The sequence below is a fragment of the Urocitellus parryii genome, chromosome 13 (assembly GCF_045843805.1).
Source record: "Urocitellus parryii isolate mUroPar1 chromosome 13, mUroPar1.hap1, whole genome shotgun sequence".
NCBI lineage: Eukaryota > Metazoa > Chordata > Mammalia > Rodentia > Sciuridae > Urocitellus > Urocitellus parryii.
The window spans coordinates 40913265-40941057 of NC_135543.1; positions in this window are offsets into that span (position 1 = coordinate 40913265).

Below are 27793 nucleotides of genomic sequence, written 5' to 3' on the forward strand. Positions count from 1 at the left end.
CAAAATTATAATCACGGAAGAGATACCAATAAGGAGAAACCACATTAAAGGACTTAATACAAATACATTTGAAAAATTAGATGAAGTGGTTATATGAAAATTGATTATTATACTATAAATATGTAAGAAAATATTTTTCTTTTTAGAAATGCATTAATATATTTAGAAAAAATGTGCAACGATGTATGTAACTTATTTTCAAATAATTCATGGTAAGAAATTTTATGAAAAATATTAGGTGCAGGAAATCCGGACAATGGTTACTAGGAGGTCTTTGAACTTTTCTTATAATTTCATTGTAACTGTAAAATTATTTCCAAGTAAAATTTAAGAAATCCTTCCCATGTAATTGGTCATATCAATAGGTAATACTTGCTTAATATACTTTTCCTGATTGAATTTTGCATATAATAAAATGCATCTGTTCTAAGTGCAGATTGATATTTGACATCTGTGTAAATACTATGTAGGTATTTGAACAATCAAAATTAGAATGTTGTACCATTGTCTTTGAAATTCCCTGTTTTCCTTTTACACTCAAACCCCACCAACACTAGCCTTAGACAAATATATTATTATAATTATATATTATTTCTGCACCTATAGATTACTTTTTGTTTCTATAATTTTATATAACTGAATTCACATAGTTTGGACTTTTCTATGTCTTGCTTCATTTTACAGGGCAACATTTTTGAGATTCATCAAAGATTTTGCACTTCATTCCTTTTTATTGCTGATGCAGTTCCACTTGGGTAAATACCTAGAAGGGGAATCAATAGTTCATATGAGAACTCTAAGTTTAACTTATAAGAAACTGTCAAAATATTTTTGAAGGAACCATACTATTTATATCCCCTCAAGAAATGAATAAGCATTCATCTACATTCTCTTGAACACTTGGTATTTTAATTTTAGTGGATGTAAATATGTGTTTTATTGATATTTTTGTTGCATTTATCTGATGTCAAGTGACATTGAGTGTCTTTGTGCTTTTCAACTATTTAAAAAATTTATTTTCCAAAAATATTTTTAAATCTTCTGCCAACATTGGTGAGGCTACCTTATTATTGTTGTTTCTAAGTAGTTCTTTACATATTATAGAGACCAGATATTTTTTAAATACATTCATTAAAATTGCTCATTCTGGGTTATAGTTAGCACTTTTATTTTAAAGGTGTCTTCAGTAAAGTAGATATTTCAATTTTTTAACAGTTAAATATATCATACTTCCTTTACTAGTTAATATTTCTTATTTGATATTTAAAAAATCTTTTGCTATTCTAAAGCTATGAAAATTTTAGGTTCATAATATATTTTAAATTATTGGAAGTATAGAATGGGAGGAATTGGTGAATAACACAGTTTTACATTTCAATTCCTCTTTATATGTCATTAATAATCCTTATATTTCCTTATTTTGTCCACTAGGATGTGTAGTACAATGTTGAATAGAAATGGTGAAAGCAGACATTCTGATCATGTGCCTGATTTTAAGTGTTTAGTATTTTCTTATTAAGTATGTTTTTAGTTGTTTACTTTCCACAGAAACTGATATAAAATGATGAATTAAATCAGTGAAAGGAATTGCTTCTACAAAAAAATTACAAAATTCATACAACTAAGGATCATCACCAAAATTAGAAAAGAACAAATTACATTATGATAAATGAGATAAAATTCCATAAAAATATTAAGTGATCCTTAATACAGAATATAATGAAAAATACAAATTTTATTCAACAAAAAGTAAATAATATAAGTAGGCCAATAGTCAATAATAAGTGTTGTATTTATTTTTTAAAATGTAACAAAAGAAAAATAGGCATAGATCACTTCATCAGTTTGATTGACTTCAAATGTTTAAAAAGTAAATAATAATAATTATACATCATTTTCCTAAAAAGAAGAAGAAACATTCTTCAACATCATAGATAGCATTCATCATGATTAAGAGTTTAATTTGAATAGGTATTTACATCTTCCAATTTTTTTATATCTATTAGGATGATCATATGTTTTCTTTTTCTTTATTAACAGGGTAGGCTCACTTTTTTATTTTTGAATATTAAACTAACCTAGAATTTTTGTGATAAAACTTATTTGATTGAAGATTTCATCTGTTTTATAGCATGCTTAATTCAACTTGCTAAATTTCCATGGATGATTATTTTTGTCCAAATGCACAAGAACTATTGGTCTATAGATTTAGGATTTATAGTCTCTTTGTCTAGCATTGAAATCAGGGTATTTCTAACTTCATAAAATAATTCAATTGGACCTATTTCAGTTTTCTATAAATAGTTTCTGATTCTCTGCTAGTTGGTCCAATAAATTCAGTCAAGTCTCCATGAACTAGAGATCATGTGTATAAAATTGTGCCAATTGATAACAATACTGTATTGTACACTTGAAAATCTATATTTCTCATATTCAGTGTTCTTTCAAAAGTCTCTCTGAATTCCAGAGTCTCCAACTGTATAGATTATGGTATAATTGGAATCTGCCTTCCTGCACTAAGATCCTGTGCTATGAAGGGGCTCACATTCTTTGTTTCACTCCATATAAGAGCTGAAGTAATTCAGTACTTTGTCATATAAATACTTCAGTTCCACTGATTCTAGTGGTAGATATTTGAGTCATATGCTAGGTTTTTTCCTCTCTCTCGTTTCCATTCTCCATTCTTTACATTTTTGGACAATGTCTGAATAACTTCCTATGTACACTAGTTACACAAATAAATTAACTATTAATTTCAAGAGTCCTTTAGTCTAGGTATACTCAGACTAGAACCATAGAAAATTCTAAATTTTTGATGATCTTCCCAGTAAAATACTGGATTCAATATAAAAATTAATGGCATTTTATGGTTTATTATCGTAATACTGACAGCTGAACTAATGGTAAGTGCTACTTCTTGTAAAAAGTCTATAGAGGGTTTTATGACAAATAAAATGAATTAAAATATCTTAAAAATAAATGTAAAGATGTTTAACAATCACTTAATTATTAAGGAAGTTGTCAATATTCTGTGAAAATCAATTGTTAGGGATTTGTCTTTTTTGGGGGGGAAAGTATAGTGGGTAATGGCATATTTTTTTAATAATAAAATTCCATAATCAAACCTCACTTGATGACAGTATAAAGAAAGAAATCATATTAGGAGATAAATTTATTAAAATTATCCTAAAATTATGTTACCAGGAATCCAACAATAACTGGCATGCTTTAATTTTTAGATAGATCATATAAAAATGTAGACAATTCAGAAGTTTATCTTTTCAATTTTCAGACTGTACCTTGATTTTAAGGATAGCATATGACATTCATTTGATCAACTGCTTGTGTATTTATCTCATAATTATTTATTGAAAGACTATTATTGTTCTAGCCTTGAGATAAACTATGAAGATTCAACAGTACATAAGGTGTAATTTTTGCATTTCCTCATACTAATTCAGGGGATGTGATTACGGTAAGTAAAGTTAAAACACAACAGTGGAATGAAACTGACTTATTTTATGTACATATATGAATATACAACATTGAGTGTCATCTTTATGTATATCTATAGTGCACTAACTTTTAAAAAGCTATAGATAAATAGAATAATGAGCTATAATAAGGGGAAGAAGGGAAAGTATTGGGGATCAAATTGAAGCCAATGAAACTTCATGTTTGTATAGTTATGCCAAAATGCATGCTGTTAAAAGTAGGACATTTGGCAAGGTCATAATCTTAAGGCAAACAAATCTTTATTTAAAATTGGATTTTGGCATAGATAAGGGTTATTACAAATCAGTCTGATGTAAGAATTTTTTTATAGAGTGAGGGGAAGATTTAGGTAGCGATTCTAGGAAGTTCTAGATGAGAAAACAAGCATTTGAAGAAATGAAAATAACAAAAGAAAGAAAGATTTCTGTGACTGCAGCATGAACTTCAAGTGTTTTCACAGGAGGTATTAGAGGAAACTTGAGGGACACAGTAGTGCAGTAGGAGCAGGGATGATAAGAAAATATCAACATTTGAAAACAGTGATTGATTAGATACAGGAGTGAAAGGAAAGTCACCATAAATGAACACACCCACTATTCTGACTTGGAAGGTAACTGAATTTAGAGATCCCATCTTTCGAAGGTGAACTTATGTATAGGAAAAGTCTCATTTGGAGCACAGTATCTTTGAAGTGTGTATGATTCACTGCTGACAGGTAGTAGGCTTTATAAGTTGAGTGGAGGAGAAGCAAATTGAGCAAGAAATAATGATTTTGACCATCCATATTTAGATTGGAAACATAACTATGAAAATGAATAAGTTCACTAGCAGGAAATTTAGAGAAATAATTAAACATTGAAGACCTTCATTGTAGGATGTTTGAAATAAGATATTACTTTTATTAGTGCTTCAGAGTTACACGTAATATTGGGATTCATTTTGACATAACTATACAAACATGAAGTTTAATTGGCTTCAATTTGGTCCCCAATACTTTCCCTTCTTCCCCTTATTATACCTCTTTCTTCTATTTATCTATAGTTTTTTAAAAGTTAGTGCACTATAGATATACATAAAGATGAATTCAATGTTGTATATTCATATATGTACATAAAATAAGTCAGTTTCATTCCACTGTTCCTCGCTTTTCTCATCCCTCCTCCCTCTCCCTCAATCCCCTTTTTTGACTCCAATGATTTCTCCTCTATTTTCATAGGATTTCCCCCATCTTTTCCTCCTGATTTTGGTCTGGCTTCAACAACTGGGAATAAATATTCTACCATTGATTAATTTTCTGGGTCTAACTTATTTCATTTAGCATGATGACCTCCAGTTCCATTAATTTACCACAAATGCCAAAATTTCTTTCTTCTTTGTGGCCCAGTAAAACTCTATTGTATATGTATGTATACCACAATTTCTTTATCCATTTGTCTGCTGGCTTCATACTATGGCTATTATTAATTGTATGGCCATAAATATTGATGTCACTATATCCCTATAATAATGCTGATATAAGATCTTTTGGATAAGTACCAAAAAGTGACAGCTGTGTCATATGATGGTTCTATTCCTGGTGTTTTGAGGAAATCTCCATACTGCTTCCTGGGGTGCAGACCCACCAACAATGTACGAATGGAACCTTTTCCCCATGATCTCACTAAGAGTTATCATTATTTGTATTTGTATTCTTGATAATTGCGTTTCTCACTTGAGTAAGATAAAATCTCCATGTCGTTTTGATTTGCATTTCTATGATTGCTAGAGATGTTGAATATTTCTTCATGTATTTGTATTAATTATTTTGAGAAATGACTGTCTGGTTCTTTTGCCCATCTATTAACTGGGTTATTTGGTGTTTGAGTTCTTTATATTCAGGATATTAAGCCCAATTCTTGGGAAACTGTGGTAAATATCTTCTTTTTGTAGGTTCTCTTTTTAGGTTCTTAATTGCTTCCTTCGATGTGAAGATTTTTAATTTTATAATATTCAACTCAATGATTTTTGGTTTTATTTCTTGTGCTTTAGGAGTTTCATTAAGGAAGTTGGGGCCTATTCCAGTATGTTGGAGTGTTGGGTTTATGTTTTACATTTTACATTTGTGTTTACTTTTTTTCTCTAATATGTTTTTTTTTATTGGTCGTTCATAACATTACATAGTTCTTAATACATCATATTACACGGTTTGATTCAAGTGGATTATGAACTCCCGCTTTTACCCCGTATACAGATTGCTGTATCACATCAGTTACCCTTCCATTGATTGACATATTGCCTTTCTAGTGTCTGATGTATTCAGCTGTCTGTCCTATTCTCTACCATCCCCCCTCCCATCCCCTCCCCTCCCCTTTTCTCTCTCTACCCCTTCTACTGTAAATCATTTCTTCCATTTGTATTATCTTGTCTTACCCCTCCTTTCCTCTTATATGACATTTTGTATAACCCTGAGGATCGCCTTCCATTTCCATGTAATTTCCCTTCTCACTCCCTTTCCCTCCCACCTCTCATCCCTGTTTAATGTAAATCTTCTTCTCAAGCTCTTCTTCCCTACCCTGTCCTTGTTTACTCCCCTTATATCAAAGGAGTCATTTGGTATTTGTTTTTTAAAGATTGACTAGCTTCACTTAGCATAATCTGCTCTAATGCCATCCATTTCCCTCCAAATTCTATGATTTTGTCATTTTTTAATGCAGCATAATACTCCATAGTATATAAATGCCGCATTTTTTTTTATCCATTCATCTATTGAAGGGCATCTAGGCTGGTTCCACAATCTTGCTATGGTGAATTGAGCTGCTATGAACATCAATGTAGCAGTGTCCCTGTAGCATGCTCTTGTTAGGGCTTTAGGGAATAGACAGAGAAGGGGAATAGCTGGGTCAAATGGTGGTTCCATTCCCAGCTTTCCGAGAAATCTCCATATACGGAAATCAATAAATGTTATCCACCACATCAATAGACTTAAAAATAAGAACCATATGATCATCTCGATAGATGCAGAAAAAGCATTCGACAAAGTACAGCATCCCTTTATGTTCAAAACGCTAGAAAAATTAGGGATAACTGGATCATACCTCAACATTGTAAAAGCAATCTATGATAAGCCACAGGCCAGCATCATTCTGAATGGAGAAAAATTGAAGGCATTCCCTCTAAGATCTGGTACAAGACAGGGATGCCCTCTCTCACCACTTCTGTTCAACATAGTCCTCGAAACACTGGCCAGAGCAATTAGGCAGACGAAAGAAATTAAAGGCATAAAAATAGGAAAAGAAGAACTTAAATTATCACTATTTGCAGATGATATGATTCTATACCTAGCAGACCCAAAAGGGTCTACAAAGAAGCTATTAGAGCTAATAAATGAATTCAGCAAAGTGGCAGGATATAAGATCAACACGCATAAATCAAAGGCATTCCTGTATATCAGTGACAAATCCTCTGAAACGGAAATGAGGACAACTACTCCATTCACAATATCCCCCCAAAAAATAAAATACTTGGGAATCAACCTAACAAAAGAGGTGAAAGATTTATACAATGAAAATTACAGAACCCTAAAGAAAGACATAGAAGAAGACCTTAGAAGATGGAAAAATATACCCTGCTCATGGATAGGCAGAACTAACATCATCAAAATGGCGATATTACCAAAAGTTCTCTATAAGTTCAATGCAATGCCAATCAAAATCCCAACAGCATATCTCGTAGAAATAGATAAAAGAATCATGAAATTCATATGGAATAATAAAAGACCCAGAATAGCAAAAACAATACTAAGCAGGAAGTGTGAATCAGGCGGTATAGCGATACCAGACTTCAAACTATACTACAGAGCAATAGTAACAAAAACAGCATGGTACTGGTACCAAAACAGGTGGGTGGACCAATGGTACAGAATAGAGGACACAGTAACCAATCCACAAAACTACAACTATCTTATATTTGATAAAGGGGTTAAAAGCATGCAATGGAGGAAGGATAGCATCTTCAACAAATGGTGCTGGGAAAACTGGAAATCCATTTGCACCAAAATGAATCTGAATCCCTGTCTCTCGCCATGCACAAAAGTTAACTCAAAATGGATCAAGGAGCTTGATATTAAATCAGAGACATGGCATCTGATAGAAGAAAAAGTTGGTTATGATCTACACGCTGTGGGATCGGGCTCCAAATTCCTCAATAGGACACCCATAGCGCTAGAGTTAACAAATAGAATCAACAAATGGGACTTACTCAAACTAAAAAGTTTTTTCTCAGCAAAAGAAACAATAAGAGAGATAAACAGGGAGCCTACATCCTGGGAACAAATCTTTACTCCACACACTTCAGATAGAGCCCTAATAACCAGAATATACAAACAACTCAAAAAATTAGACAATAAGATAACAAATAACCCAATCAATAAATGGGCCAAGGACCTGAACAGACACTTCTCAGAGGAGGACATACAATCAATCAACAAGTACATGGGAAAATGTTCACCATCGCTAGCAGTCAGAGAAATGCAAATCAAAACTACCCTAAGATACCATCTCACTCCAGTAAGAGTGGCAGCCATTAGGAAGTCAAACAACAATAAGTGCTGGAGAGGATGCGGGGAAAAGGGCACTCTTGTTCTCTAATATGTTTTTGAAACCTTAGTCAAGTATCAAATGACTGTAACATTGTGGATTTCTCTCTTTACCTTCTATTCTATTGTGCTGGTGTTCATGTCTGTTTTGGTATAAGACATTATCTCTATTTTTTTTTTGTATTTGCTAAGAGTTGCACTAAAATATGATATATTTTAAAGAAATTTCTATGTACCACTGAGAGAAAAGTGAATTAAGTTATTGATGAATGAAATACTCTATAGATGTCTGTTAGGTACATTTGATTAATTGTATTTTTTTCATTTTGAAGAATCTTTACTTAATTTATGTCTGCATAACCTATTTTTTGGTGAGGGGGATATATTGAAATCACCCAGTATTATAGTTTTGTGGTCTATTTATTTCTTTATATCAAGAAGGGTTTGTTTTATGTACATAAATGCATCTTTATTTGGGACATAAATATTTGTATTCAATGTAATTTGGATGATTTCTTAATCAGTATGTATTGAGATTCTTTATTTCTTCTGATTAATTTGGATGGAAGTCTATTTTGCTAATATGGTATATTTTAGGGGTTTTTTGTAGGGTTATAATGTATTCATAAAAGGGCTATTCCCCTTGATAAAAACTGTGATGATTCAGTGAGCCTTCTAAGACAAAATTTGATGCTTTGACATTTTTCTTAGTGGGTATCCCTGGACTAGTTGTCGGGGCTTACAAAATCACTATAAAACTGAACTGTGCTGTGGTAAATTGTTAGGAGCCACAGCAAAAATATTGATACAGGCACCTTTGGATTTTATTGACTGCCAGCCAGCAATTCACATTCATATGGTAATTGGACTCATGCTGTCCAGCTGGGCCCAATTTCAGGACTCAGGTTACTCATGTCACTCTTGTAATGGGAGAATTCCCATTGGTTGGAAAAGGATGGTAGGAGGGTGTTCCGGGGGAAGTGGAAACCCCCCCGGCTCAGGTAGACACACACGTGGCGGACCCACCTGTTAGGGGACGCACACGGCCTCTCTCTAAATAAAACTTTGTCTCAGTTTGACTGGCTTGTGTTTTTGTGCCCAACCGGGTTGCAAGATTGCAAGCCCGTGTGCACTGACAGCTCAGCAGGGGATCGCTCAGCAGGGGTGCCGCAGGCAGTGCTCGGCAGCAGGAGCGGGACTCAGCCGGCCCGGGGCCGGGCAGTTTGCGGCATTTTGGTGGCCCTGTACTGGGAACGCCCAAAACTTAAAGGTGAGTAATATCGCTCGCCCCTAAGGAAAGGCGACAGAATGGGTATTTCTGTTTTGATTTATTCTGCTCTTATTTCAGGCTCTCTAGCCTTACAATTTTTCCAGACGAGTTGGGATAAATGGCTGACTCAAGGTTTGAAGTTATTCGGCCCTGAGAGAGAGAAAATTGACATAATCATTTTCCTCCTCTCCGTTTCTGTTTCATTCTGTTTTGGCTTTCTTCTATCCTATCTTATTGGGTTACGTTACCTTTATAGTAGATTAGAATCTAGTAAAAAACAAACCGAAAAACTGTTAAGTAAATTGTTAGAGGTCCAAGCCATGGCAGAAAACATATTAGGTCAAGCAAAACAAAAGGTCTCTCAAGCTAGTCAGATAGAAGAAAATTTGAACAAGGCAAGCTCAGGGAAAAAACGGTCGTCAGATAGGGAGGCTGCTACTAACTCCGTTCCACCACCAGAGGGCATAGTTCAACCAACAGCTTTACCTGCCTCCATAGATGATGAACGGAATCCTGAGGCGGGACCCCAAAAACTAGCATGCCCTGTAGTTGAGCAGGGAGAAGAAAAAGAACGAGTTTACCGTGCCTTAGATTTCAAAATAATAAAGCAATTAAAGGAAGCTGTAGCAGCCTACGGCCCGGCCGCTCCCTTCATAGTCAGTATGGTCGAATCTATTACCGGCTGGAACTTAACACCAGCAGATTGGGCTAACGTGTGTAATTCTGTGCTAAATAGAGGACAGTATTTATTATGGAAAATTGCCAATGAGGAATTTTGCAAGGAGACAGCTAGGCGAAATGCAGAAGCAGGTTACCCTGAACGAGACCTGAAGATGTTACTGGGAAAAGAGGAATTTCAAGAACAAATGCATCAGCTCAGATATGATCCTGGCGTATACGCTCAGATCGCTATAAATGCAATTAAGGCATGGAAAACTTTGAAGGGACAAGGGGATTTTCAAGGTCAACTATCTAAGATAATACAAGGAGTTAATGAGCCCTACGCTGACTTTGTAGCTAGACTTATTGAAGCAGCCTCTGAGACATTTGAAAATACAGAACAGGCAATGCCATTTATAAAACAGCTGGCTTACGATCAAGCAAATCGTTGCTGCAAAGAGGTCATTAGACCGTGGAAACAGGAAGATTTAAACACATATATTAAATTATGTAGAGACATTAATGAACAAGGACAAGTCATGGCAGCTGAAGTAAAACAGGCTTTAAGTACCAAGCCAAAAACATGCTATAATTGCAATCAAGAAGGGCATTTTAAAAGAAATTGCCCCATAGGAGGAGGGTTTAACAAAGCTAGGTATCAAAAGAGTAGAATCCCGGGTATTTGCCCACGATGCCATAGAGGGAGACATTGGGCTAATGAATGCCATTCTCAAACCACCATAGAGGGTATTCCGTTATCAAAAAATGGACAAAGACCAAGTGTCTACCCACGATATCGTGGAGAAAGGCATCAGGCCCCGTTGTCAAAAAACGAATTGGAGGGCCCAATGCCCCGGGGCCCAAAACCACAAATATACGGGGCAATGGAGGAACCCAGCAGCACCATCAAGGTGGTGCCCAGGACGCATTATCCATCAGATCCCTCATCAGACAGACTAGAGGGAGCGCAGGGTTGGACATCTGTGCCTCTGCCAGAGCAGTATTAACTCCAGAGATGGGAGTTCAAATCATTCCCACAGGAGTAAAAGGACCTCTTCCCCAGGGAACAGTAGGCTTATTATTAGGACGCAGTTCTTCTACACTTAAAGGACTTATGATAAGTCCTGGGGTAATTGATCCCGATTATGAGGGTGAAATAAAAATCATAGCTAGTTCTCCAAGAGGTATATCAGTAATTTCATCAGGAGATAGAATAGCACAGTTATTAATAATACCAAGCCTACATGATAAATTTTCCAGTTGTAATGTAGAAAGAGGTTCCAAGGGATTAGGCTCCACAGGTGTAGATTGGGCTATGCTATCTTTAAATTTAGATTCTCGCCCTATGCTAAAATTAAATATTCAAGGGCATGATTTTAATGGACTGCTGGACACAGGCGCTGACCTCAGCATCATATCTCGCCAGGAATGGCCTAAGCATTGGCCATTACAGCAAGCGACCCAAACGCTTAGAGGCCTAGGAGTGGCAACTAATCCCCATAGAAGTGCAATGGTATTAGATTGGAGGGATCCTGAAGGATGTGAAGGAACTATACAGCCCTATGTATTGGACCATCTCCCCATAAATTTATGGGGACGAGACGTCCTAGATCAATTAGGATTGACATTAACAAATAACGTCAATCCTAACGCGCCCACTACTAGGGCAAAACAAGGCTTTAAAAAAGAAAAGAGATTAAGAGATCAAGAACAAGATATAACAGCACCAATTCAAGTAGATCAAGAGATAGATAAACACGGATTGGGTTTTCAAAAAGGGCCACTGAGACAATCAAAATTACTTGGAAATCAGAAAGACCAGTGTGGGTTCCTCAGTGGCCCCTAACTAAAGAAAAGATACAAGTAGCCCATGATCTGGTCAAACAGCAATTAGCGGAAGGACATATACAACCTTCCGTATCTCCCCATAATACTCCCATTTTTGTTATTAAAAAGAAATCTGGAAAATGGAGATTATTACAAGATTTAAGAGCCATTAATAATGAGATGGTTATTATGGGACCTGCTCAATCAGGGATTCCCCAACTGTCTGCTTTACCAAAAACGTGGCATGTTCTAGCTATAGATATTAAAGATTGTTTCTTCTCAATTCCAATTCACCCCAGGATAGTCCACATTTTGCATTTACTATCCCTGCACTGAATCATGAAGGTCCTGATCAGAGATATGAATGGAAAGTACTCCCTCAAGGGATGGCTAACAGCCCAACTTTGTGCCAAATTTATGTTGATAAAGCAATCCAGCCACTTAGAAATCAAAACCCTGAACTACAGATATTTCACTATATGGATGATGTGTTAATGGCACATAAAGATAAAAACACATTGCTAGAATGTTATGCCACGCTTACAAACTTATTAAAAAATTATAATCTAGAAATAGCAATAGATAAAGTACAATTAAATCTTCCAATTAATTATTTAGGAGTTCTATTATCCTCAACCATGGTCCGTCCACCAAAAATTCAAATACGAGTAGATCAACTCAAATCACTTAATGACTTTCAAAAGTTATTGGGAGATATAAATTGGATAAGGCCTTATCTAGGCATACCAACAGGAGAATTAGGACCTTTATTTGATATTTTAAAAGGTCCATCAGATCCAAATTCACCCCGCATGTTAACGCCTGAAGCTAGAAAGGCATTAAAAATCATTGAAACATATATGGAAAATATGCATTTGGATAGAATTGATATAAGTTTGCCTTTATTATTTATTGTATTACCGACAAAAAATATTCCTACAGGGGTATTTTGGCAAGAAGGTCCATTATTATGGATACATTTATCTTATTCTCCTAATACTATTCTTACTAGATATCCTGAGGCTGTAGGGCAATTAATACTCAAAGGAATAAAAGCAGCAAAAGGAGTGTTTGGGATTTCTCCCAATAAAATTATTACTCCATATACTATGGATCAAATTGATGAGTTAGCTAATGAGTTAAATACTTGGGCAATAATCATGTGTAAATCTAGTGTTGCATTTGATAATCACTTGCCATCTAATCCTTTGTTGTCCTTTTGGTCTAAGCATCCTGTAGTTTTTCCAAAAATGACAAGAAAAACCCCTATCATAAATGCTCCAAATATATTCACTGATGGGTCAAATAATGGTACAGCAGCAGTAGTTACTCCTGATCAAACTTTTACATTTTTAGTACCCAAACAATCAGCTCAAAAGGTAGAGCTCAATGCAGTATTGCAAGCTTTTATGATGTTCAAAGATTCTACATTTAATTTATTTTCTGATAGTCAGTATGTAGTTAATGCTATCGTATCTCTTGAAGATGCTGGTAGGATTTCTCCTTCCTCTACTGTTTTCTCTTTGTTTTCTGCTATACAAAGTCTAATCTGGGATAGAAAGGATCCATTCTTTATAGGACATATCAGAGCACATACAGGATTGCCTGGAGCCCTTAGTTTGGGTAATGAACTAGCAGATAAATCTACACATGACATACATATTTTCTCCACAATAGAAGAAGCTATAAATTTTCATAAAAGGTTCCATGTCAATGCTAATACTTTACAAAAACGTTTTAAAATAACTAAAGAACAAGCCAGACATATAATAAAACAATGTCAAAATTGTGTGACATTTTTGCCACAAGTTAATCTTGGAGTCAATCCTAGAGGACTGATACCTAACCATATTTGGCAGATGGACGTCACACACTTGCCAGAATTTGGAAAATTAAAATATTTACATGTTACAGTTGATACTTCTTCTGGATTTTTGATGGGCTCCCTTCATCCCGGAGAAAAAACTAAAGATGTTATAGCTCATTGCTTACAAAATTTTGCCACTGTGGGTGTTCCTAAACAGTTAAAAACCGATAACGGTCCTGGTTACATCTCCAAGTCTTTTAAACAATTTTGCTCATCATTTGGCATTACTCATATAACAGGAATCCCATACAACCCACAGGGACAAGGCATAGTTGAAAGAGCTCATCAAACTATAAAAATGTACTTATTAAAGCAAAGGGAGGGAATTAGTAAGGGGTATATATCCCCCAAAGATAAACTTAAAATAACCCTTTTTACTCTAAACTTTCTAAATTTGGATTCATCAGGACTTAGTGCTGCGGAAAGACATATGTATCCGAAAAATGTACATAAGCCTAAGGTACTTTGGAAAGATATTCTAACAGGACAATGGAAAGGTCCGGACCCAGTAATAGTCTGGAGTCGGGGCTCCGTCTGTGTTTTTCCACAGGAGGAACAGCAACCAATTTGGATTCCAGAGAGATTAACTAAAACAATTTCTACAGAAAAAGAAGATGATTTGACTCAAATCCATAACAGCTGATATCCAGAGTTCCAGCCTGGCTATTCTTGCATCTGCAACAGTGATTTACCACGGTGCCTTTTTCAATATCTATTTTATTATTTGCATTTTTCCCACATCATAAAATTCTATTTTATTTTATTTTATTTTATTTTACCTTATTTTTTAAGCTCATACAAACCTAGGTTAATGTTTTTCTGATCAGTTTTATTTTTTTGACTGTGTTTTATTTATTTATTTTTTTTTAACTGTAAAGTTTTTAAACATTGCAATGGAGATTTCACCTAGCTATAGCTACAAGGCCTTTATTTACTATTGTCTTATATGTTCTATGTTATGTATGCTGTTTTGTGTTGTATGTGTGTATGTCCATATTTCATTTATAAGGAGCGCTCATGTATATATAGATACAAGTATTCAAAAAAAAAAAAATTTTAGTCACGTGACTTATATGGTTTAATTTACTTTAAGTATACAGCTGTTATTTAATTTTGTTTTTAAAGGTGGTTAACAGATATGTTTGTTTACTTTCACCTTTCCTTTTCATTATATTTCATAATTCTGTTCAGGATAATGTCTCTTTAGCAACATGGCCATAATTCCCATCTCCATCCCAGTGCCGGTGAAGACTAAGACCAAACTACAACTTTTATGATAGCTATCACTATAAACTGTATAAATTGATACATCAATCAAAATAACTCAATAAGACTGCTCAATCAAGGACTTAATTTACCTTGGGAAGAAATGGACATATTGATAGACTCCTCCACTTTGAACTGCTTACACAACTTGCCTGGACTATGTATCACCTGTATGCATTGTGCTCTATTTGTTGATACAGCGAACTGGTAGTGCTAAATATCTTAGCCGATGTGTCACCAGTGTTTCCATAGGAGCCGTCAATTGGCTTGGTGTCGTGGCAATTCTGCGTCTTTCTCCCTTCTGCTAGTGATGGTCTAAATTTGGGGGCCAACAGAGGTGAGGCAAGAACCTCACCCCCCCACTGGCACCAAGGTTAAATTTGGGGGCCAACAGAGGTGAGGCAAGAACCTCACCCCCCCACTGGTGCATAGGCCTATTACACAGGTATGGCTATATACTGGACCGGTAGTCAGTGACGGGTATGATTCGGTTACAGTGGTATCAACCTAAGCCAGGAGACTGACGCAATAAGGTCAGTTTTCCCATGACGGGTAAGAACCATATGTGAATTGGACATACCTAACAGGCATGGTCCCTAGCCACATTTGCCTGTTGTTTATTTAAACAGTAGGGGGCAGATGTTAGGAGCCACAGCAAAAATATTGATACAGGCACCTTTGGATTTTATTGACTGCCAGCCAGCAATTCACATTCATATGGTAATTGGACTCATGCTGTCCAGCTGGGCCCAATTTCAGGACTCAGGTTACTCATGTCACTCTTGTAATGGGAGAATTCCCATTGGTTGGAAAAGGATGGTAGGAGGGTGTTCCGGGGGAAGTGGAAACCCCCCCGGCTCAGGTAGACACACACGTGGCGGACCCACCTGTTAGGGGACGCACACGGCCTCTCTCTAAATAAAACTTTGTCTCAGTTTGACTGGCTTGTGTTTTTGTGCCCAACCGGGTTGCAAGATTGCAAGCCCGTGTGCACTGACAGCTCAGCAGGGGATCGCTCAGCAGGGGTGCCGCAGGCAGTGCTCGGCAGCAGGAGCGGGACTCAGCCGGCCCGGGGCCGGGCAGTTTGCGGCAGTAAATAATATTAATTTTTCTTGTATGGCAATTAATATGCTTCATGAAGAACAAAAACAACATCATCAAGCGATACTTGACAATTGGGCTGCAATTAATTATTTGTTATTGTTACATCATAAAGGAAGTCAGGAGTTTAATACTATGTGTTGCTTTAACTTAAGTGATAACAATAATTCTATTTCAAAGGATGAGAGATTATTTTAATGATATAATTGATAAGGTCCGACAAGATGATGGAGCTTTAGACTTATTGGGTTGGCAACTTCATGGTTACCCAACTTTACTTGGGTCAAACAATTATTCATAGGTGGATGTTTACTAATACTGGGATTATTACATTGTGCTTGCTGTTGTCAATGCCTATGCTATTTTTTTCCTCCACCAGATTTAAAAACAAAACAAATATTATTCATTTGAAAGGCCTCAAAAAACAAGAAAGGGGAGCTGTAGGGGTTCTGTGTTTGGGATTGGGGCCCCTGATGACTTCATGGCTGAGGTATGTTTGGTGCCTGGGAAAGCTTCTGTGCATGCTAGAGTCTTATCCACTTCAACATTAATTTTAGGCACATAACTCCTGGAAATAAAGGAATTTGCTTGCCTTTATAACCTCAGTGTTTCACCAAGTTCTGTTGTTTCTAGAGCTGCCCACCTAACAATAACTTCAGACAATGGACCTTCTTGATACTTGATAAGACAACCTTACTGATACTCTAAACAATAATGTGGTTATGGTACTAATGATCTAATGCAACCTATTGTTATAAATAAACTTGGCCACTTAGACAAAGAGCCACTCTGCACCTTATCTCTCTTCCCACTCTTTATTATTATTTACAGGATATTGCCTGCTTTTGGTTTTCATTTGCATGGCATAAACTTTCCCAAACTCTCACCTTCTTTCAATGAATGTTTTTGCTGGTAAAATAAATCCCTTTTAAGCAACATTGTGCTTGACTCTTTCTTTTCTTTTCTTTTCTTTTTGGTAGTGGCAATTGAACCCAGAGGTACTTAAATGCTTAGCCATATTTCCACCCCCTTTTAAAATTGCTTTTAGAGACAGAGTCTCAGTAAGGGACTTGCTAATTTGTTCAGGCTGGCTTTAAACTTGCTTCTGCCTCCTAACCCACTGGGATTACAGATTTGTGTCACTTTCCCAGCTTGTGGCTTGTTTCTTAATCGAATCTGTCAATCTATGACTTTTTGATTGGAGAATTTAAGCTATTTATATTCAATGCTTTTATAGAGCGATGATTTTTATTTCCACCCATTTTGATTTATTTCTACTGGTTAATTCATATTGATTATTTTTTTTCATTACACTGTTGTGCTACTGCAATTATTCTGATCTAGGCTGTTTTTCACTTTTATTGTTTCAATTTTTCTGCAAGAAATATGTCATTGAGTATGTTTCATAGTGAAGGTTCAACAATTATGATTTCTTTTAGAGTCTGATTGTAATGGAAGGTTTTTATTCACATTCAGTTATGAAGGATAGTTTTGCTGGATACAATGATAATTTTTTTTAAATTTTTTAGTTGTAGATGGACACAATACCTTAATTTTATTTATTTATTTTTACGTGGTGCTGATAATTTATTTTTATATTTTGCTTCATTCTTGCTAGGCAATCACTCCATCATTGAGCTACAGCCCCAGCCCCACAATGATAATTTTTGTTGGCACCTATTTTCTTTCAGGCTTGCTATATATAATTCCAAACCCTCCTTGCTTTTAGGGTCTGGGTTGAGGGTTCAGTTAAAATCTTATGGCTTAATGCTAAATGTGTCCTGCCTTTATTTCTTGTGGTTTTTAAAATTCTATTCTTATTAAGTATATCAGGCAATTTTATTATAATGTTTTGTGGAGAGGAGCTTTTTTGATCCTGTTTGTTTTTCTAAATGCCTCTTATATTTTCATTTCCATCTTGTTCCTAGAATTTGGAAAAGTTTCAGTTATTTTTTCATTTAAAATTTTGAGCATTTTTAAAATTTTCTATTTTGGACCCTTCTTGTACTACAATTAGTCTTAAATTTGGTCTCTTCCTATTATCCAAGATTTCTTAGATATTCTGGTCATGGTCTCTTAACCTCTTTTCTTTATATCCACTTTTATTTTTTTAAGCTTATATAATTTGGGGCAATGTCTTTATTTTACCTTATGTGGTGCTGAGGATTGAACCCAGTGCCTCATGCACACCAGGCAAGTGCTCTACCTCTGAGCCATAACCCCAACCCCAATATATATATATATATATATATATATATATATATATATATATATATTTAAAAAAAAGATTGTATACTTTCTCTTCAAGGCCTGAGAATCCATCTTCAAAGTGGTTTAATCTATTGGTGATGCTTTCTACTGAATTTTTAATTCTATTTATTGCATCCTTCATTTTTATTATTTCTGTTTTATTGTTTTTTAGAATCTCTATAACTTTATTAAAATTGTTCTTCCATGTCCTGTATTTTCTCTCAGATTTCACTCCGTACATCTTCTTTTAGCTCACTGTCCATTTTAACTAAAAACTTTCTATAATCTTTCTCTAACATTTCCTCCACTGAAGTGTGAATGAGATCAAATTGTTGAAGTGTCGTGGGCTGTTTGGGATGGTTTGTTTCTCTGATTTTTTTCAAACCACTTGTATACCTACCCATCTGTTGGGATAATTATTACTTCTTTGGTGCAAAGGACTATTTATTAAACTTTTTTTCTCCTGGGCTGGTTGAATATCCACATATTAATACTTTCACCAGCAATGCATTCTCTGCTGTTCCCAGTATCAACATCTCTTTGAGAGAAGACATTAAGCCATATTTACTCTGATCACCTCAGAGAAGAGTCACAAACTAATCAACCTTAGTAAAAGCAAGAAATTGTGGATAGATTTTTTTCTGCAGTTCCTCTAATCTTGGTATAAACTTATAATAAGGTTCATTTCTTGGCTTTCAGAGTGACCAGTATTCTCCTACCAGGTCTTCTAGAATCTGCATGGCAGAGCAAAATGGACCTCCAGAACATAGGAGAAGGAGCCTAGTGATGGATCCTAAGAATCTTAAATTGGTTATCATTCTAAGGCATAATAGTCATTAAACATAGGATTAATAGTAAATTATATGACCTTTTAGAACTTAAAATTTATTATCTGTAAAATGCAGAGCCAGAAATATAGAGCATATCTTTCTAAAGTTCAACAAATACAAGACTCTTTCTATTTTTTATCAGTCCATTGCCTCAGCCAACCAACAAAACTGGCACATGCATCTATAATGAGTTGGCTTCATCTGGACTGAGAATTTTCTTTTAGGAAAGCCACATGTATTTACATAAATTGCATTTGTGGATAAGAAATATGGATACAAATGTTTTACCATTCTCTATAGTTTCTACTTAAATTTATCTGATATTGTCCAAAGGTGGCTGAGTGAACAAGTATTTGTCCATTTTATGCTTTATGATGAACCCTGGTATTGGAACCTCAAAAACATCATTTACTTATTATAAATATTGACCTATGTTAGAGAATTAAAAAACTTTTCAATTTCTATTATTTATTATTTTTCTTGTATTTAGCATTAACTTTTGTGAAAGTAGTAACTTTAGTGGTAAGCATATATAATATCCTCCCCAAATTTTATCTAATATTGTTCTGACTAGGAACTTACAACAAAATTCAGTTAGAAGTAGCAAGGGTTAAATCTGAGCTGGTTCCCTACTAGTGAAGTCCTGGTAAGCAACTTTCAGATCCAGTGAGTTTTCCAGCGTTATATTCTCTGAAAAAGAAGAGAACCAAAGAAAACTCTAAACTATTCACAAAGTCTAGTTGCCTTTTAAATGCCATCTGCTTCATCTGTTCAGAAAAATCACTTTCATTATATTTCAAGTCCAAAGTCTCTTTTCTTTGTCTGTGATAATTTTTTTTCCTTATCCAGTGAAAGAATCCACACCAATTTTATGGTGTTTTTCACCCGTCTCTTCTCTTATAGAATTCTTCATTTTGCCCTGTAGAAAGCAGCCCAAGAATTACTGGTCAATTGACAATTTATTCTATTTTATAAGGCACATTTCATTTTTTTCTTTTAGGTTTTCAAAGACTTTTCTGATAGGGGGAAGGACCTACTTCTATTCACAATCAGTATGGCTTTGTTTGAGCTAAAAATTCTACTACATGTAATATCTTTGCTGAAATGTAATGAATAGTATTAATAATGCCAAAGAGGGTCACATGGCTAGAAAGTTAATAAAAACTTACAGTAATTAATAAGCAAACTGAGCTTTACCCTGAAAGACTATTACTGAATAGCCAAGTAACCATTTATTAAGATTTACAGCTCTTGTAAAAGTGGTGCTTTCACACTTCAGATTACACAGTTAAATATTTAATGAATATTCACAAATTATATAACAATGATAAAGAACAGTGATGGATCTATATCACTACACAGATATGTTTATGTCCATCTATTCATATGCCATATTAGAAAAGGTAAACATGCCAAAATTTTCATGAATTCTATTTAAAATAATCTCTCTCTCTCTCTCTCTCTCTCTCTCTCTCACACACACACACACACACACACACACACACACACATACACACACACACAATATTAAACAAAAGGGCATGATTTCCAGATTAGACAATTTCCATTTATTTTGGTCTCCCCTTCCACCTTTGACATGCCATTGTAAATTACTGAAATTATGGAAAAGAATATTAGGATTCTTGGGCTAGGGACATAGCTCAATTGGTAGAGTGCTTGCCTTTCATGCACAAGGCCCTAGGTTCAATCCCCACCACTACAAAAAAAAAAAAAAAAGAAGAAGAAAATTAGCATCCTGTAGAGTGACCAAGCACAGTAAGAGATAGAAACAGAGTGCACATTACTAAGAAAACAAGTTGTTGCATTTATGCTTCATGTTAATCATAAATATGCTTTTATTTTGTTGCTAAGCATTTTATAATTGCTGCTAATTGCACATTTCAAAGTTTTGTACACGTACTGGAATTTCTGTATAAACAATAGAAACATACATATTATGAGCATCCATAAGGCTATTGCCCACTTGTAATTCTGTAACGGAATACTTAAACCTGGTAATTAATAATAAATATAAATGTATTTGCTCACAATTCTGGAAACTGTGAAGTAAGTTCATGATCAAGGGGCAGGCACATGGCAAGGATCTTCTTCAAATATAAATACTATTACAATACCAATTAAATTCCTACATGAGTTTTAGAGAGGATTAAAATTCACACCATGGCAGCCATGTATGATGTATTTACTTTTGATGAGCAGACAAAAAAAAACATTGGATTATTCATTAATCGTATGACCAAGCATGGAAGTTTCATGTTGCATACGCATATGAATAATCTTCTGCTTCAGAACTTACAATGAATTTATACATGGAAAGAATATACAGTGTTGCTTTATGCTAAAATAAGCAGCATGGTACAGCCCCTTGTAGTAACATGATAGGAAATAAATTAGTGCATTGAAAGATAAATCAGAAAGGAATTTAAAATCAAAGCAGCAAAGATCACATTCTGACATTAGTTTTAATTAGTGCATTATGTCATGTATCATAGTGTGATTCACACTGACATAATCATAAGTTCATATAATATAATTAGCTTCATTTTAATCCTCAGTACTACCCCATTCTCTCCCTTGATACTTTCTCCTAATTCCTTTACTCCACCCTACTGATGAGAGAGAGAGAGAGAGAAAGAGAATTTTTAATGTTTATTTTTTATTTTTTGAGTTTTCAGTGGACACAACATCTTTATTTTATTTTTAGGTGGTGCTGAGGATCAAACCCAGCGCCCAGCGCATGCCAGGCAAGCGTATTACCGCTTGAGCCACATCCCCAGCCCTGGTCAATTTTATTCTGCAGCTTCTCCCCTTTTTTTCTCCATCCTTTCTCCCCAAGAATCCCTTCCTTAACTCAACTGTTCTCCCTTCTCTTTTCATGAGATCCACCCATCCCTTTTGTTTATTCCCCTTTTCTCTCTAACTTTCTCATAAGAGAGAAAATATTCAACTATTACTTTCTGGAATCTGGCTTATTACACTTAGCATGATTTTCTTCAGCTCCACCTATTTACCAGAAAATGACATTATTTTATTCTTTTTTATGTGAATATATATCATATTTTCTTTATCTATTCGTTGATGGGCATCTGAATTGTTTCACTTCTTTTGGATAAATACCAAGAGGTTGCATTGCTGCATCATACAGAAATGGTAGTTCCATTTCTAGATTAATCTCCATACTGCTTTCCAGAGAAGTCACATTAATTTGTAGTTCCACCAAAAATGCATGAGTCTGTCTTTTCCCCACATCCTAAACAGCAATTATTGTTATTTGTTTTCTTTATGATTGCATTCTAACTGCAGTGAAATAAAGTCTCAGTGTAATTTTTTTTATTTGCATTTCTATGATTGCTAAGAATGTTGAATTTTTTTCATATATATGTTGACCATTTGCAATTCTTATTTTGAGAAATGTCTCTTTCATTATTTTGTCCATTTATTTTTTGTCTTCTTTATATGTTATGAATATTAATTCTGTATTGGAAGAATTGCTAACAAAGATTTTCTCCCATTCTGTAGACTTTCTCCTCATGTTCTTAATGGTTTCATTTGTTGTGCAGAAGCTTTTTAATTTGAGGCCATCCCACTTACAGATTCTTGGTTTTGTTTTCCTCATTATTAGGAGACTTATTAAGGAAATAGGTGTCTATGCCAATACGTTGGATTGTTGACCCTATGTTTTATTTGTAGCAGTGTTAGTGTTAAAGAAATATAACATCTTGCCAGAATATTTTGCTCTATTTTTCAGACAGCAAGTGCCACACCACACTTCATTTTTATTTTTATAAAATATTATTATTATGGTAATATTGCTTAAAAAGTAATTTATAAAATCATTTTTTTAAAAACTATATTCCTATGAACAGGTTAAATAAGTAAAAAAAAATAGAATTACTGAAGTAATGTCTTAATGAAAGAATTTTCTGTGAAAACTCTTTCCTGTCATAAAAAGTGAAAATATACTTTTGAAAAATTGTAAAATATAGTATTTAGGGAGAAGAGCTATTTTGAAAAATAATAATAAAGGCCTGAAATGCAGGCATATGTAAGGTGATAATGGTGATGGCAGAAACATTTTTGACACATAGAGATAAAATACCAAAATTTTTTTCTCCAACAGTTTCATGATTTTATAACTTTGATAAACACAACTTGATATCATTCTATAATCATTTTCATGGGTAGACATTCTAGCTATTTCTTGTTCTGTCATTCCAACTCAAGAACCTGGACACTGAAGAATAAAAGTCATTAAAAATGATTATTTATAATTTACCATACATAGACAACTATAACAATAACCCAACATATGTATTTTAAATTTCATTTATTGAAAGATGTGTTGATTTAAAAAAATGAAAGAAGGAAAGAGGGTTATGTAAGAAAAAGAAGAAACAATGCTAGAGAGTTTTGAGAATCACTCCCTCTCACCCTTTTCTAAACTGTAGTCGATTAGTGAAAATAATTTTTGCATGACAAGAAATTACAATTGGAGACTTTTTTTGAGTAACTGAGAATTAGTTTCTGAAAATTATTGTACTAGCTTATAAACTTACAAACAAAATTTTATTGCAATTTTTTGTAGCCTAAGATATCAGAAATAGCATGCACCTCCAGAACCTCTGAAGGAGAATTCAAAAGAACTGCAAAACTGTAGAAAGAAATGCCAAGTGATAGCGGAAAAATCAACTATATGATACATGGAAGAAAAGAGCTTCATTAAAATAATTCACTCATTTGAGTTTCCAGAGTAAGTTTCAATTTCCATGGAAACCTGTTAACACATAATCAATACTTGAGTTTGTAATCCAAAGATGCTGGTTTTATGCATCCGCCCAATTTTACTGGGTATGTATGGTATATGGGTATATACTGGTAAGTATGATCAACAGATTGGACCCCCATCACCAGGAGGAATAATTCACTTGTAAATTAGAGGCAAAGTATCAATATTGTTTTTCCCACATATAGCAGTCTTAACAATAATTCTGTAATCAGAAGAGAACCTAAATTACTTGGGGGATGATCAAATGGACACTACTTTTCAAGATGTTTTTCTTTCTTTTCTCTTGGACTTCATAGAGCTGTTTTAGTGATACATTGTGATCCTGAAATTAAAAGAAAATGTTACTCCAAGTTAACATCTATGTATCAGGCTTGAAGTTGTAACTTCTAGGTATAAAAAATAATAATTTTCATGTTCTAAGACAGAGAATAATTTAACATAGCCACATCATGATAGTAAATCAACTTTCTTGTGATTGAATTACTAATCAGTTGACTTTTAATTAATTAAATATTATATTATCCTGAGCATGAAATAACAATTGATATGAGTTCCTTACTTAAAGGCAGCATTAAAGGGATACTTTCATGATGGCCTGTAAGAAAATTAGCAATGTTTTAAACTACCTGTGACATTTGTCATCTAAGACTTTAGTACTTCAATACTAAAATTATAAGGTTTTTAATTCTGCCAAGGATCTGAATAAGCAGGAAAGAAGATGCTGAGCTCCTAATGAAACTCCCATCTTCCCAAAATTAACTGCAGTCTTATGAGACCCTGAACAGAGGATCCAGCAAGCCTTTACTCAGTCTCAAAATTCACAGAAATTATATATATATATATATATATATATATATATATATATATACATATATATGTATTATGTATATACATATACACCAACATATATTTTATATTTGTATATAATATAAATATAATATATAATATAAGTACAATATATATGTTGGTCTAAGCTGATAAGCTTGGGTAAATTTTATGTGGTATTAGAAATCCTTTTCTACACCTCTGAATATAAACCTTGATGTACCATAAAATACCTGTAAGTGTATATGGAAAACTCCAAAGCCCATCTACATTGCAGTTGTATTTTCTCAGTAAGTATTAGTTACCTTTCACCTTTCTTATAATCTATCTCAAACTTAGAATTATCAGAAGAAAAAATTGTGAGTGAGGACTCAGAAGTTGGGAAATTATCAATTTTCTTTTGCTTCCTTTTTATGTTTTTATTAGTGCATTACAATTATATGTCATCGTGACATTCATGGTGACATATTCATAGATGCACATAACATAATTGCTCCCTTTCATTCCTCAGGACTTCCCTTCTCTCCTCCCTCCTGCTGATCCCCTTCCTCCAGTCTTCTGGTCTCTGTTCCAGTTATTTTTTATAATTGGTACACTATAATTATACATAAGAGTAGGACTCATTGTGATATATTTGTACATGCCTATAGCATAATTATTCAGAGTTCTTTAAAGCACTGTTTATGAAGTACTGCTAAAAGTTGGTTATAAAGTACTGTTTAGGGAGAATTATGCAATGTTGCAGTAAAGGAGAGGTCATTTTGGAGTATTATGGGCTGAATTGAATTCCCTCCAAATGTAATGTGACTGTATTTAGAAATAGAGCCCATAAAGAAGCAATTAAAGTAAAATAAGGTTGTATATGTGGACTTAAATTCAATATGACTGATGTCCTTTAATATGGGGGAGGGGACAAGGAGGTGTTTTTAACACAGAAAACACAAGCCAAGGGGTGATTATGTGATGTGTGAGTGAGGAAATGACCATCCACAAGCCAAGGAGAGGCCTCAGAAGACCCGAATAGGTTAATACCTTAATCTAGGACTTGTAGCCTCTGGAACTATGAGGAAAGAAATTTCTATCACTTAAAGTCATCCAGTTTGTGGTATTTTGTCACAGAAGCCCTAGCAAATGAATACATGGAATAATATAATTGTGCTGGGAAAGGAATTTGGGGGCGGGGGGATTAAGTATTTACATCAATAAGTATTTTTGTTGCAATGCAAATACGCTTGACATACACAGCATATGATAAAAATTCCTGGTCCCTGACTCTTTCCTTCAGCACAGACATGCAATCACTATGGAGACCTCAGTAGCACTGACTCCTGAATTACCTTAGGCTGTTGGAATACTGATCTATTAACATAAATATATACAAGACAGTTTCTTGTTGAAATTTACGTGGGATATTGCATTAGCTTCCTGGTGTGTCCTGAAAGATCAGAAGAAAAATTTACCCCAGTTATTCTTCTGAACTTACAAAGGAGCATAAGTCTCTCTCTCTTAGATTTTCCACCTACTCTCAAATGCTTATTGTTCCCCGAGGAATTAGCTGCTCTAGGTTCTCAAGAGATAGGAAGGTTTCTTCCAAAACAGACATTAGCCAGGTAGGCTATGTGGCCATGCAGAATTTTTAAAATAATATTTCTATTTTAATATTTTAGGTATAGCAAAACATTGCAAATATAGAAAGAACATAGAGTTCCCCTAGACCATCCACCTTATTTTTTTTCTATTATTGATATTTTAGGTTATGGTGCATTTGTTGAAATTAATATTGATACATATATCATTACTTCCTTCAGATTATCTTTGTTTTCTCTAATATCCCCCCTCCCCCCTATAGGACTCCATTCAGAATACATATTACATGTTCATTGCTGTGCTTCCTCAGTTCCTCTTGCCTATAACATTTTTTTTCTTTTTCTTCTTCTTTTTCTTCTCCTTTTTTTATAACCTTGAGAGTTTTGAAGAGTTCTTACCATATATTTTGTAGAATTTTATTACTTAATTTGTGCTTGATGTATTTGTTATGATCAGATTTGGCTTCTGTAATTATGTATATCCATATATATGATTGCAATATATGCTTATGTGTACTTTAATTATACATACATACACATACACACACACATACATATACATACATATAAACATGCCTGAAAGTAATTTATTGTTTCTACTTCTTCTATAATGGAGAGTTGGTCTGAAATTTTCTTGTCTACTTATGCTGAAAGCAGATAACTTATAAGCATGTTACTAAATTAACAAGAGAGATTTCATACTAAATCTTTACAAGGAATCAAGTTGGCATAGAAACTGTTGCAAGTTTATAAAATAGCAGGAAGTAATCAGTTTTTGAAAAAGTATACATTTTAATACCACCTAAAGGAGGTAGGAAGGTTTCTGCCAAAACAGAAATAGTATACAAATAGAATATCCTCTGTATTGACCACATAAAATGCATTAATAAGAAATTTAGTGCATAGATTTCAGATGTAGAACATTCAAAACATGTATGTGAACAACACTGAAATTTAGGATTTCCTTCATCTCAGTAATTTCTTCCTTTTTATACTAGCAAACTACTTTTATAGAGAATCAGTTTTTAATCTTTCTAAAACTTTTCCTTACATTTTTCATTTTACAAGAATATAAGTACTCTAGAGAGATATTTGTTATTTCATAGTTGGTAACTAGAATAATGGAATATGAAGTTATTTTATTTTAGTGTCTACATAAGATTGCATAATAAGAGTATTATATTTTGTAAAACTACACAGTGGTAAAATGTTGAGAGATTAGCTCAAATTGTACAATTTATAGCATGCTTCAAAGTGACAATTCATATACATTATTCAACTATGAGAAGATAAGGGATTAGATAAAAGTCCCAAAAATAAATTCTAAAAATTATAATTTTGATCATTTTCTTGAGAAAGAAAGCATTTACTTAGCAATATGGATGTGATTGTGAGTGGAAAGGCCTAAATCATATGTATTATGTTATCACAAGGAT